Genomic DNA, 15,042 nt, shown 5'->3' with positions numbered 1-15,042 from the left:
TTTCTATGAAATTATCAAGTCTATGGATAAAAAGTTTTTCTTAGATTTTTGAAAACCGTGAAAGTAGAGAAATTGGTCTGTAATTAGTAAATTGGTGTTTTTTTTTTTTTTTCCATTTTTGTATATTGGAATGACTTTTGCTATTTTCATTTGGTTGGAAAATATATGCCGGTTTGGAGTGTTGCAGATATAGGTCAGAGGTCTAGCTATACTGTCTATAATATCTTTTACTAATTTCATATCAATATCTATACAGTCAATTAGTCAATTAGTTCCCTTTGAGTTATCTTCTTAAGAAAGATTGTATTTGGGTTTATGTTAATAGTGCTTTCATCTACATAATTTTTAACTATTTGGTCCACCATTTCATTGGCTTAATTATAACCAACATTCACAAAATATTTGTTGAAATCATCTGCGATCTCCTTTGTTTTGGTTGTCATGGACTGATTATTTTTAATAAAATAATTTGGGTAATTTAATTTTCCCATACCTTTTTTAACTGTGCTATTAAGCACTTTCCATATACCCTGTGTGTTATTTTTATGTTGGTCTAATTGTCTAGTGGTAGTAATCCTTTTTATGGAGTCTCATTATACTTCACACGATATCTAATTCTAAGTCCCTTAAATTCTCGTCGTGTGAGACTTCGCCATGAGGGAAGAAGGGCTTCAAATGAACTGGTCACATGGTGATGGGGAATTGCAAAACAAAGTGTTTTTCATTGCACTTTTGTGATACACTTTTATTTCGACGCATCTAAAAAAACACCTCATGAGAGCGTAAAAGCCTGCTAGTGAAATTTGAGAGATTTTTACTGCAGTATTTAGGTTTTGCACATTTCTAGGGCTAATGATAATGCAGCAGTTGTTGAAGTGTACATTCCTTGCAGCACTCGTTGAAGTCTGCGGACCTAATAGTGATCTGCAGAATGCAGAATGTTCACCTGTTTATCATTGACGACCCTTCACCGACAACAGAACTACTTGTATAAAAACAAGACCATTTACCATTGCCAATTGACGATAGTCTCAACTACCGAGCTAAAAGACGAATGCTAACATGAGAGAACCTGACTACAGATGTCTCAATATTAATGCTGACTAATCATCAATAGATCCTCAGTAGAGATCATTGAGGGTACCAAATTCCTTGGTGTTCACCTGCCAGAGACTGAACTGCTCACTCAGCACCAACTCCATCAACAAGAAAGCCCAGAAGCATCTCTACTTTCTGAGGAAGCTCAAAACTACAAGGAACTACATTTTAGGGACCATGGACAGCCTCCTGAGCAGCTGCACCACTGCACCATCCACTGCAAGACCCTGCAGCAAATTTCATCAATAAAAGATGTATTACACAGTCAAAAGACAGCTGGAACTTTTATTGATTGTTTGTCTGTTTTATATTTTTTCCATATATCCCCAAGACTATTCTGTTTAATTTAAAGATAGGTGTCTCCCCCTCTCCAACACAATAATAATAAATGCAGCCAGAACATTCTCCACTGTTGGCACAAAAGGGATTATATGTAGAAGGAGAATAATGAATTGAAGATGAAGATGGGAATGAAGATCTTAAATAGCAGGAAATTAATTGATATGAGCTATGAAAGCCACCCCCAGTCATAAGCCATTTCCGTTATGCTTGTTTCTGTCAAGAGCTGTTATTTACTGTGGTCTGTTTTCAATCTAGTGCAAATCATGTCTGTGTCTCATTTCCCTAATCACTAAAGTAAACATTCACAAATTGCCTGCCGCTTTATACAAACATCAGCGGTCAGCGGTCACTCGATAATAACTGTGAACTATTGTTGCATTATGCAATCTAGAGGGGCAATTTTTAATGACTGCCAACATAGTAACATGGCCACAGAATAATAATAATAATTGATTTAATACTGAGTCCACCACAGGGCTTTAGATTAGAGTGTGTGTTAGAGTGTAGTGTCATTTAACCAAAAGGACATTGTATTCAGAATGGATTGCATGTCTGTAAGTTATGTGAATTGTTGCAACCAACCCTGAGAGAATGATCACGACTGCAGTTCCTTTGCTTCTACAGACATACTCTTCTATGTAACATACTGTAATGGTAAATGGTAAATGGTCTTGCTCTTATATAGTGCTTTTCTACAGACCCTAATAAGCTGGGCTGCTGGACATTGTAGTCCCTGATCCCACCACTCACAAATGTCCCTGAAATATTTAACATATACAATATAGAAAGTTAAATGAAATCTTAAAATTAACTAACAAAAAAAAGCAATAATTTTAAAACCCCTTCTTATTTAAGGTTACCAGAGTGTAAAATTTAGTGATATCTGAGTGTTTAATGTAGGAGTCCTCAAACTTTTTTCAGTGTGGGTCACATCAACTTTCCTTTCTGTGATGGGGGCCTGGGTCAGCCTATAACAGGAAATTATATGGGCCAGGCTAGCATATTGCTCTTCGTGGGGGGTCTCATATTGTCAGCGTTTGTTAAATAGGGCTGGGCGTATCGGTCTAAATATCGATCGTATCAATACCATCGTTGGTATTGGTATCAGACTGATACCACCGTGATGAGATCGATACCTTTGTTACAGTTTCTCTTCTATATGTCCAGTAAATTACTCATCACAGAGTTCATGCGAAAGCAGCTTCTCTCCAAATCTGTGAGTGGGAGGAGCTTTTCATCCAAAAGGTGGATATGGACAGAGTTTGATACTGGAATACTAACATCACAGCAGCTACAACTTCACAGGATGCTGTGTTGGAAAATTAATGAGCTAACATTTCCCTGTCTGAGAATTTTTTAAATTTATTATTACATCGTTGCTTTTGTTTACTTATTTTGCTCGACTGACTACTGTTGCTGACTGTATTTTCCATTGTTGTTGTGTTGTTTGCATTGTTATATTTAATTTATATTTTTGTTACATTGTCCTTTTCCATTTTCCTTATGCACTAATGACTTTTTTTCTGTTGTGTGTAGTAAAAGGGGAATTATTTAAATTTTAAACTGTTCTGCACTATTTACCTAAATATTTGTCCTGTATGTTATCATAATCATAGTCAACTAAAGGGAAAATTCTGAAAGTATTCAATGACCATGACATTTCAAGAAAAAGCATTGGTATCGGTATTGGCGATACTAGCTCTTGGTATCGGATCGATACCGAAATTCCCAGTATTGCCCAGCCCTAATGTTACATTCTTTGTACACATACACTGAATCCTTGCAGATACACCCACAGAGCTCCAAGACAAAGACTCATCTCAATTTTGCCAGAAAACATCTTGATGATCCCCAAGACTTTTGGAAAAATACTCTGTGACAAAAGTTGAACTTTTTGGAAGGTGTGTGTCCCATTACATCTGATGCAAAAGTAACACTGCATTCTGAAAAAGAACATCATAGCAACAGTGAATCTGGTAATGGTAGTGTGGCGGTCTGGCTGTTTTGCTGCTTCATCATCTGGAAGACTTGCTGTGATAAATGGAACCATGAATTCAGCTGTCTACCAAAAAATCCTGAAGGTGAATGTTCAACCATCTGTTCGTGACTTGAAGCTGAAGCGAACTTGGGTTCTACAGCAGGACAATGATCCCAAACATCCAGCAACTAACCATGTCATCCAATTTTCATTTGCTATCCTGTAGAAGTCTGGCTCTGGGGAGAAAAATGTGTTACGTTAGAGACAACAGCTAACCTGAGATCTGGATCTTCAGTGGATGCTCTTCTTAGGAATTGTCACCCAGCCATTTCTCTACCATAAATTGATTATTACACAAGATAAGATGTTATAATCCCTTGTGCCAAGATCCAACGCAAAACACATTTAGAAGCCCAGTCCAACACCCACCAGCGGGCTAGGAGTCAGCTGCCAACTAGCAACCAACAAGAAGACACCAGCTAACTAGTCTGGCCAACAGCAGTAAGCCCACGTAATCCTATCCCCGAGTAGAGTGTGAGTGGGAAATGTCAGCATTTCATCCAGCTACCTAGCCCAGCCAACAGCAGTAGGCAGTATGCAGCACATCATTGGGATTTTCAAGTGAGCACCTCATTTCACCAATGTTTTATTAGGTTAGGCCCACGACACCTCAAGAAGGCCTGACAGTGAGGTCCAGTGTCCTGGAGTCACCCCCCTCCATTCTGCCACCACACAACCGTGTTGACTTTCAAGCTCTACTTCTAACTACTTAGCTTAGCCCTACTATTAACTATTAAAACCACTTACCTTTAGCATGCTGCCCAGCTAGGATGTTTCCTTCTTAGCCACAGCCACTCACTTGCTCACTCTGCTGCCAGGGACATGTTGTTTACTGCAACCCTTTGTTTTCTCCCACAAATGCACAGCGTGCACAGGAGAGCGTCCACCTTCACTGGACGCACATGGGCACTCCACCCTTGCTGCTCAGCTTCTGCTGCCATCTCTGCATATCTAGCTCTCTTGCACTCATTAGCCTCCTCAACTCTGTCTTCCCATGGGACAGAAAAAAAAATTCTCTTTAAAAATTAAAATGTTAAGTAGTCTTGGTTCTATTAGAACCATTCCGAAGACGGGTTTGCTGTAACATTACATTAAATGTTTGAATATTTAATGTTTCTACACTTTTCTAGTCCTCATTTCATGAGGCAGTTGTAGTTTTACATAATATAAACTGCTGAATCAATCACAATATACACAAACAGAAATAAACTAGGCAGCTGAGTGTGCTTTAAAAATTCTTAACATTGCACCAATAATGCACTGGAATTCATATAAATTCATAGCTGTCTCTATTTGTGCATATCATTTCTAAATTTCCAGGAGGGAGTTACATTGTATTTTCTGGTGTTAGTGTGGAGGCTGCTCATGTGTCAGTTGATCCTCTGCTTTGGCCTGTGGCCTACATTGGCAGGTTTCCTCTTTTCATTTAGCACCCAGCCAGCTTTCTGGAGCAATGCTGAAAAGGCACTGTGAGCGGTTTTCATGCTGCACGCAAGCACAGGAATATTGGCCTCATGATTATTACACCTCTCAGGTCCAGCAGCTGAGACAGACATCTGTGAAAGTGCTCTGGTCCTGAGTCCATGCCAAATGGCAAGATGTTGAGACAGCAGCACCTGGAGAGCTGGGATGAACGTACTGAGCTCCATGTTTGTTTGTTCTTTTCCCCTGCCAGCAGATTGTGCCAGAATCCAGAGTGGGCATCAGCATTCATAAACTGTTTAGAAGCATTCAGCTGAGCCAGCTACTGGCCCTGTGAGTCCAACAAACAGCATCTCTCTGTGTGTCTCATTAGCTCTGAAAGGTCAGATTCATCCTTACTCTTCTTCTTTAACAGGCCAGTGAGTAAACCTATCGTGAGCTCCAAGCATTCCTTCCAACTGACACTATAAAAGTGAGATTGATTTGGTAAATTGAGAAATGTTTTTGATATTGAGGGTGTATTAACAGGGGCTCCGACACATGTCACACCAGGGTAGGCTGGATAATTATATTCCCTTAGTATTTCTAGGTTTGGATCCTAAATGCGTTTTAGTGATATTTCTAGCACTGTCTAGCATTTTTAAACCAACATAGTACTGTTCACATAACACAATATTCAGTTATGTCAAGTTGTCAAAAATGATAAAACTAAAAAAAAAAAAAAACACATACACACACAAGCTGCTTCTCATTAGAGTAAAAATGCAAATACTAAAAAGTATTTATACGGTATTTTACTGTGGCCAGTCTCTGCATGTGTTCAAGTAGGTACCTCTTCTAAAGCCTTTATCCTCTGCTAACCAGCTCTCTGTGCTCAAGGACAGTCACTAGAATGACATCAACCCCGCATCGTAAAAAGCACCAGGGCAGACAGAGGCAGATGAAGGTGCTCAAAGTTAAAAGCAAGGAGAGATGGAAGAAAATGAAAGTGACACATTGAAGAGCTAGCAACAAACAGATGACAGACACAGCAAGGACTGTGAAGTAAAGAGGGAAAACATGGTGGAGGAGGGAATGAAGTCAAAGAGGAGGAGACAGTCCTTGTGTTTAGTGCTGTTTGAAGCAGTTTTCTTAAATGCATCCTCTTTGATTTTGGGTAAAGTTAAAGAAAATCATGCCACACTGAGTATGTTTCAAGTGTTTTATTCTGTAGTTGATTAGTTCCAGGTCATTCAACATTCACACACGACATGCTTAAACGAAGGTCCAAGTCCATCTTCCACAGGAAATCCTGCTTATTGTACCTCAAAGTCACTGAAATATACATGACCCAGAAAGGATCATGTGGTACAGTAAAACACGGACTAAATTATTGGAGCAGTTAATAGATACAAGGACCCGAGTGGTAGTAGTCTTAAGGATGTTATAGTGTTTGTACATAGAATTCACTGTATAGAAATAAACAAATTATTCTTTGAAAATTGCAATATGTGAGACTGCGTTCTGTCCCATTTCATATAGACTACTTCAAGCTATGGGATTTATCCTTTCAGTCCTGAAGATCCACATTTGCACCTTTTACCCATTCCCAACCTGCAGAGCCTGCTAAATATTTTTTTTTTCCATCTGTCATGCACTATAAAATGGTGACAGATTAAAGTCATCACCATGCCAGCAGAAAAAAAAGCAGTAGTTAGACGTCCCCCAGTGGGTCCTTGTTTCATGCAGCTTTATACCTTCAATGTTCAATAAAGTTTCCACCACAGTCACAGCTAGTGCTCCCTCAATCCTCCATCTTTCATAATAGTTTGCTTTATCACTTGATGTTCAGTGGATGTGGTGTGCTGGCCAGCACCTCTACGTATAAAAAATAAAGTGGTGTGAAATTGTATTCCATCAAATAAGATAGAAGAAGACAAAAACAAAACAGGAGATGGACTTCCCAACAAGACAGACTGACACATGACACAGTAGAGACAGATGAACCGCAGTCTAGCACATGAAGTTAATGTGGTCATTCTCTATGGCCACAGTATTCCTGGTGTAAGTTTTAATCTGCTTTAGGCCTGAGAGAATAGTCATTGCCCAACATGCCAGTTTGTATAGCTGATACATGACATACATTATAATCAGTCCTGTTTTAAAAATCCTGTAGAAAACTGAAAATAAAAACATTCACTTTTATCATGGAGACCAGTTCTCTGTATGGCAAAGAATGTAATCCAGAATGTTGCTGTGGAGTTTCTGGGAGTGTGCAAGAACTTCACACGTGCTTCACACATGTTACATGTGTGAAGCACACATGAAAAAGTGTTCCCCCTATTGTTGCAACATATGCCACACCTTAAATACTTCTCTGTCTCTACTTTATCCTCAGGTAGATGGGTCCCTGGTCCCTCCATATGAGCTGGGTTCTGCTCAAAGTTTCTTCATGTTAAAAGGGAGTTTTTCCTTGCCACTGTCGCCTTCAGGCCGAATCGAATCGAACCGAACTGAACCGATGTGATTTGATTTGATTTGATTTGATTTGATTTGATTTGATTTGATTTGATTTGATTTGATTTGATTTGATTTGATTTGGACTTGCCTGAAAAGTGAAGTAGACCAAAAGATCCTCAAAAACAAGACATCATGTTGAGATGCAAAGAAATTTAGGAACAAATGAAAAAGAAAGTCTAGTCTGTTGGTCTGAGTTTGTTTTGCTGCTTCAGGACCTGGAAGACTTGGTGTAATATCTGGAACCATGAATTCTACTGTCTATCAAAAAATTGTAGACAGGGAGTGGTGTTTAGCTCACTCAGATGAGGCTATAGTCCTCTGCAGGTGGCTCTGGTTTGAATCCCGCACCGGGTGCCCTTTCCTGCGTGTCTCTCTGCCTCCCGTTTCCTGTCACTCTCTTGACTTTAAATAAAAAGGCTAAAAATAAATAACTAAATAAATTGTAGACAGTAAAAAACTGACTGTGTCATTGTAGAAGCTCCAGGGCTGCGAGCAGCTCAGAAACACTTTTGGTCTACTCACATAAGAGACTGAACTCTTAAGGGCAGATATCTTTGTCCAATTTTTCAATCAAACAAATCACATGTGTTAGTACACGATCGTTAATGGAAATGTATAGGTGAATTAGCCCTTCATCGTGTTTGGGAAATCGCATTGGGCAATCTTGATGCGAACATGCACGGCTGTGTTTATATACAGCTTGTATAGTGATATGGCACATTTTTTTATTGATCATGGCAGTGCACTGGTAAGACCATAGCTGCTCTGTGAGCTGCTCTGCATCTGTGAGCTGCTCTGCATCCGTAGAGAAGAGGAGATTCGGTGGCAGACATCGGGCACTGTGAAGGGACACAGTAGTGATTTATTCAAACATTCCCAGCATTTTGTTCCCACACACTTAAATGTGTAATGATGACGTTATCGATGACGTGTGAGAGGGAGAAAAAAATAGGCACCAAGCTCTCACAGCGAAAGGTCAGACCCAGGAGTGCTGACAATGTGAAAGCACACCAAAGGCAGGTCAACGTGGGTTTGAAAATCCTATGTCAACCTTGTATTTTTGATATGAAAGGGGTATATAAAATCATGGAGGGAGCCAACACTTTTTCACACCACTGTATGTGGTGAAACTGCTCCTTTAGGGAAACTCTCTTCTTAAAGACTGTCCTAACCAATACTGTCACTAAGGTGGTGCCACACAAGGCTCATCATATCATAAAGTAGTTGTTGCCTCTAGGGGATCTGGAGAAAAATCCAGCTAGATCATTTAGATGGGCAAAAATGATTTTACATTCTTTTTGGCCCTTTGAGACAGTACTGAATTCAGTCAATGTGAATAGCAGCGTATGAATAAAGTCATGTCCTTCCTCTCCTTGGCTTTAGCCTGCACCCCATTTAGTCCAAGTCCAATGACAAGAGTGATCCAGCGACATTCAAAAATCTCTAAGAAATGAATGGTGTTTTATGAATCTCACTTTTGATCTCTTCTCTAGTTCAGCAATAGAATTTATCAGATAATTTTGTATTTTGCCTGACGTCCAACTAAACACTTTGCTGGTGGACAGATGGCAATGTCTTTTTTGCCAAGACAACAAACAAGCTACAAATAGTTGTTTGTGTTTGTGGATCTCATGCTTTCATTGTGTACCTTAAAGGAAAGCTCCTGTTTATCTAAAAATATGACATTCCAGTATTTCCCATTTTTTTCTTAACCTTTTTGTTGTGGTGCTCAATTTCCATATTTTTTTGTTCATTTAGCTTTAAATCCACCTAGGTTTCTCCAAAAGTGATCAAATACAATGTGGCTTATAAATGCCTGGCCACATTTTAATTTGTCTTTGCTGCTTTGGATAAACCACTCAAGTTTCCAGTCCCAAGTTTCCAGTTCCTCCAATTACCGAATTCATCAGGAGAAAATAAAAGACATTCCCAGCAATATTGTTTGCAGTGAGGCTGAAAGCCAAGAGAACATTGAGTAGTGCTGGATTGAAAGTAAGTGGCACACAAAACCGTTTCAAAGCTTTCACAGACCCACTAGCTTTATGTTAGGTCAACCATGTGTCACAAGCTTTTCTTGAAAATTCGTTCTTGGAAAAGTCTTTGTTTTTCCTCCTTCGGGCCATTATGAACGAAAAAAAAAAAAAAAAAAAACAACCACTGCATCTGCATTTAAACATGAGCAGTTTGCTAAAGCTGTATTTTGCTTTGCCATTCATTTTTAAATTACTGATGCCTGAAGGCATCGAGGCAACATTTTTCAACACAGGACAGAAATCTGATTCGATAAAAGCTCTAACATAAACAGATTGAACAGGAAGCAGTGCAACCAACAGGCAAGATATGAAATGAAGAGAGTAGACTACTGGGAACAATACAATACCCACTGTGTTAATTAAAAAACATAAAAATAATCAGCAGAGTAGGTCTTTCTGGCCCTGATGGTCTACCAATAGACTACTATGATTTTTTTGTGATTTAGAACCTTACAGTGGTATTTCACTAAGTGGTTTAAGCCTTAATTTGTGGTAATTTCAGTTTAGTATATAGTATTTAACTATATACACTTCTCTCTGATGCACTGGTCTCGGACTAGCATTCATAAGCCTAATGCACTCAGTGCTGTGTTTTGTTAGATTAGGCTAAGGAGACTTTGTCTCATGTGAATCTCCTGCTGTAGTTTCATTAGTCAGCTGTGAACAGAGTTCAAAAGCCATGGCAGCAGTAATACAACAGCACCAGCAGGACTGCAATCAGCATAAAACAAGCCTCTATGCACAACTGTATAAAATAATTAATGTATCCAAATATAACAGAGCAAAAGCAAGGCTTTGTCTATAAAACCACAAGCAGATGAAACTACTACCACTTCATCACTGAAGCAGCTTATTAGAATAAACTGTACTTGGTCAATGTAACTACCTGCCCTGTTAGCACTTCCCTCCACAGAGAATGTTAAGCTGTCTTAAACTGCACCTTCTCAGTGAACAGGGCCTGCGTGCTAAATTGCTGAACTGTGTGTGAGTTTGTATGAACATAAAAGTGCACGGAAAGTAAAACCTTCATTTGATCACACGCTAAAGCACTGCCCATAATGGGAACAAGAGAAAGAACAGCAGAGGCGAGTGGACGGATGCATTACACTCCACTCCCTTGTTGAAAGCTCTATCAAATAGCCTGGTCACATGGTGGAAACCCTCTAAAATAGTGCCAGGACCCCCTTAGTCCTGTGAGATGAAGACATCGATGAGTAGGAGGAGGAGGAGGGGGAGGATGAGGATGGATTCAAAGAGGTGAGGCAATCATTCCTTAAAGCTTCTTACTAAAGATTTTCTGGGGAGTGGCATCCAAGTGATGCTCTGAGTAGCACACAGAAAAGCAGAGAGACAATTCATCACAAGGTCTAGAGCATCCTCAGAAACATACAAGAATAAAGTGGGAGAGGAAATCGTGTATGTGGAATCCCATCTGTGAAGGGAGGAGTTAAAAGAGACGGGCTGTGTGGGCTACAGACATCAGAGGGTCTTGGGGAGGGACACAAAATGTCTGTACTCCGGGCCCAGGATCACATCTACTTGTGATTGTACTTTCCTTGTTGGTGAACTGATACAGGCATACTCAGCATATGTGCAGTCATTTCTAAAGTTACGCCATTACTACGTATAAGTACGTATAAGTATTGTAAGCATATACTAGAATATTGGCATTAAATAAAAGTCACAGGAAATTTTGATCCAGTTAACATGAGACAGATAAAGACAGAAATGTTAGGATGCATATATTTTATGCCTTTTATATAAATATATATATATATATTTTAATAATGTTAAACAATGCTAAATATTGCTGTTTGTCACCATGCCTAAAATTAAAAAACTCACAAAATAAAAATGATGTACTCTATTGCACTATGAAAGACCATTTTTTTTCAACCCAAAAAAGTAAATGGCATAATTATGCTTTGAGCCTAGAACGTTGAGATCAGTGTGAGCACAAATCTCCAGAATTGGCAAAGGTGGACAATTTTACTCAGTCATAACAGAAGGCAACCCTAGCTAGTGTGTGTCCTGCCTTAATTTCAGTATTCTATTTGTTTTTATACACATGGCAACCATGCTAGTATATTGTATGGCATATGTGCATTGTCTGCAATACACCTTTGTAGAAAATGGTCAGGTAGAAACTTCATATCTTGCGGAGGTAATTTTGACTCCTTCAAGCACTCTGAAGGAGTGGCTGTCTCTTTAATATTCCACTAATGACTGCTCTCTTTAATATTCCAGTAGATTGAATTGGTCGATCACAGTCTTGAGTGTTCTACCTTTTCCACTAGTCTTCAACCGTGCTTTTATGTCTGAACAACCACTAGATTTTCTTCTCTGGCAGAAACGTACTGGCAGGGGGCTGGGAGGCACTTAATCCTGACACTTCACCTTCCTTCAAAATTGCTTCCATGCTGTGCAACGGGTTGGTTCTGCCACAACAATACCTTTGGTTATGTGATGAACATACAGTGAGTGAGCTAAAAAAAAAAAAAAGAGCAACAGTGATGACACTGCTCTTTAGAAACATTTAGATCATTCAGTTATTGGAAACAATTCAATATAACACAGATTTGCAGTGCAATCACCTGCTGCTTAACGTGGACAAGACCAAAGAGATGGTGATTGAGGAAGGGAGCAGGTCCTCTGCCCCTCAGCATCCTTGGTAGAAATGTGGAGGTCTGTTCTCACAATAATGTATTTTTTGTTTTACAGCTGCTCAGCCATTGGTCAGCCATTCAAGCTGTTACAAGCTTGAGTGTTCCAGACTCAAATATCTTGGCAACTATTGGATGCATTGTCAAGAAATCACACTTCAAATCTAGTGCCATTCTGATGCTGACATTGTGGTACTAAGTCAATCCATCAATCAAATTTTATTTATATAACACCTTCAAATCAAATGAATGCATGTATTACTGGCACATATTTGATGACATGTTTTTATATATTAAATTAATCACTCACTTATTATTCAGTATATATATTATTATTCATTGATCATTGCTCACATGCATTTGACTAATTGTTGAGTCTGTTAAGCATTCAGCAACTATGAAAATACTTCAAACTTTCACTTTGAAGCAAATTTTCCATGCGCTGCTAAGGACGACTTTGTGCTGAGTTGGCCCCCTCAGCACACACATCACTCCAGCTGTGGCACTCCATTTCAGTTGTGCTTAAGCCCCCAGTTTTGACTTTCCATTCCATTTAACATGATCAGTTCATTAAGAAAATGAAGCGTGGGACCCTAATGAAGGCTTCTTAACGAGGGAGATCAAATTGCCTTCATGAGCTGGGTGTTTAATTAGAGGGGAGGGAGGGCAAGCTGAAAGCTGTGAAAGAAAAATGTGGAGGAAGGACAGACTGCAGGAACACCCAAGAGCTCTGATTTGGATTTTTCATCAATTCAGAAAGGAAATTAAATTCCTGTGAGACACTGAAACTTTATTTGCTAAGCATCGGCATTTTAGCATTGTCTTTATGATCATTCTTGCATGCGTATGTGTGCCATTGTGAATAAAAATAGCATTTCAGAGCAATTGTTTCTTAGACATGAACATTTCCAAATATGTTTCTGTGTTGCTGCTTGTGTGGGTTCAGCTTTGGGCTGTAGTTGTGCCCCAAGCAGACAAGACAGCTCATTCTGTAGGCTAGTCAGACCAAAAGGAAAGTTATTGCTCTCTTGTAGGTGGAACCAGATCAGATACAGATCAGTACTGTGTAGTGGGATAAACTTCTCTGTCTCCTGTCATGCTTCTAAAATGACTCGTTGCTTCTTCTATCCGCATTAAGTGTTAGCCAACAGCCCATGATGAGGTGATAGAGAGCATGCACTGTTGCATGGTTATGTATCATGGTACAAACCTTTGCAGCTGAGAAGGGTCAACCATATGTATTATCTGGTTTAGTGTCTCCTAGCCTTCAACCAAATATTGTAAGATTGTTTTGTTTTGTTTTTTTGTTTGATAAAATTCCTCAACAAAGACTTGTGGGGTGATAGATGAATGAACTCAAGCTTACTAGTGTCCTGCTACAAAAAGTTCTCTCTACTGCATGAATGTCAAACTCAATCACTCAAGGGGCCAAACAGGGCCAACAGGATTAGAACTGACAATGCTTTAACCATAAATATTGAATGTGAACAGATTGCATCAACTTTTCCCACAATACAATTAATTAAAATTTTAGTTCAAAATATTAACATCATCATCAGCAAAATAAAAATACTGGATATGTCAATGACTCAAAATAACAAAAAGGTGTGTCGAACAAAAAAGCCAGATAACTGCGTGTCTCCTCAGTCAGTTGTGTTGTCCGATTTCCCGCCAGTTCCTTAGCTCAGTCTGCAATAGTGTTTCTTGACAAACAGACATTTTAAAAGTGTGAATCTGGTCAGGGCACCCCTGCTCACACACCTTTTAGCATGCACTGCTTCAATAACGTACCCTCTGAAAAACGCAGCCAATTCCGGGCAATTTCTTCAGCCACAGTGGAGCTAGCTTTAACTGCCGCACTATTTTTGGCTGTAGCTTTGGTGAACATTTCCTGCTGTAATTGCACTTTCCCTTTTAATTCTTTCAACATTTGTTGTTTTTCGTGGAGGCTACATTTAGCATACTTATCTCCATGTTTGGCGGCAAAATGCAACATAGACTTTCCTCCTTCTTCACAGCCTCATGATCAGGGATGGGCATTGATAGGATTTTACTGATACCGATGCCATTATCTATTCTGCTTATTGATCCAACTCTTTATTCCCACAATGGATTTTTGGTTTGGAAAAAGTAGCTGTGGGCAGTAAAATGGATGGTTGGGACCCAGAGGGAGTGTGTTGTGAGAAGTTCTTTGTGTTTTGAGGAGACATGGGTTCATATCGACCACAGTGCGTCTGTGCCCAGCTTTGGGACTCTACAGGCCGGTGGAGATGTGCTCCTGAATGATGGAGTTTACATCCCTCCCTCAGCGGACAAGGAAACACCATGCAACACGATCCATGCCACTGTTAATATGCAACTTACCAAAGAACTGGATTGTAGTTGGATACTGTTTTAACCACTACTTTTGTAAATTTGTTCATGAAGCAAATCTGTAAATATTTTGATTACACAATTTTCTATTTTATTTTACAAGATAATACAGGAGAGGAGCTATCAGGCTCCTCTCCTGTAGGCCCCCTAGGCTGCAGGGGGACGATGCACTGAGGGCATGTCCTCTACTCTCTCTTCTCTGGCACCAAGCTCCTGTCGTCTAATATCTTATAATTTATTTTCTATTAATTCAATTCAATTCAATTCAGTTTTATTTATATAGCGCCAATAACAATACAAATCATCTCAAGACGCTTCACAAAAACCAGCCTGCAACCTCCAGAGCAGCCTGAGGGCGACGGTGGCAAGGAAAAACTCCCTTTTAACAGGAAGAAACCTTGAGCAGAACCCAGCTCATATGGAGGGACCCATCTGCCGAAGGCCAGCCGGTTAGAAACAGAGAAGATAGAGAGAAAAGAAGAGCAGGAGAAACAAGATAAACAAACTTCTGTCATAGATACATACATCAAGCGGAAGGAAACATGTAGGGTCTAGTAATATAACACATAGGTGA

The sequence above is a fragment of the Mugil cephalus genome, chromosome 5 (genome assembly GCF_022458985.1).
Source record: "Mugil cephalus isolate CIBA_MC_2020 chromosome 5, CIBA_Mcephalus_1.1, whole genome shotgun sequence".
Lineage (NCBI taxonomy): Eukaryota > Metazoa > Chordata > Actinopteri > Mugiliformes > Mugilidae > Mugil > Mugil cephalus.
The sequence above is the reverse complement of the archived record's forward strand: the minus strand, read 5'-3'. Positions refer to the sequence as shown.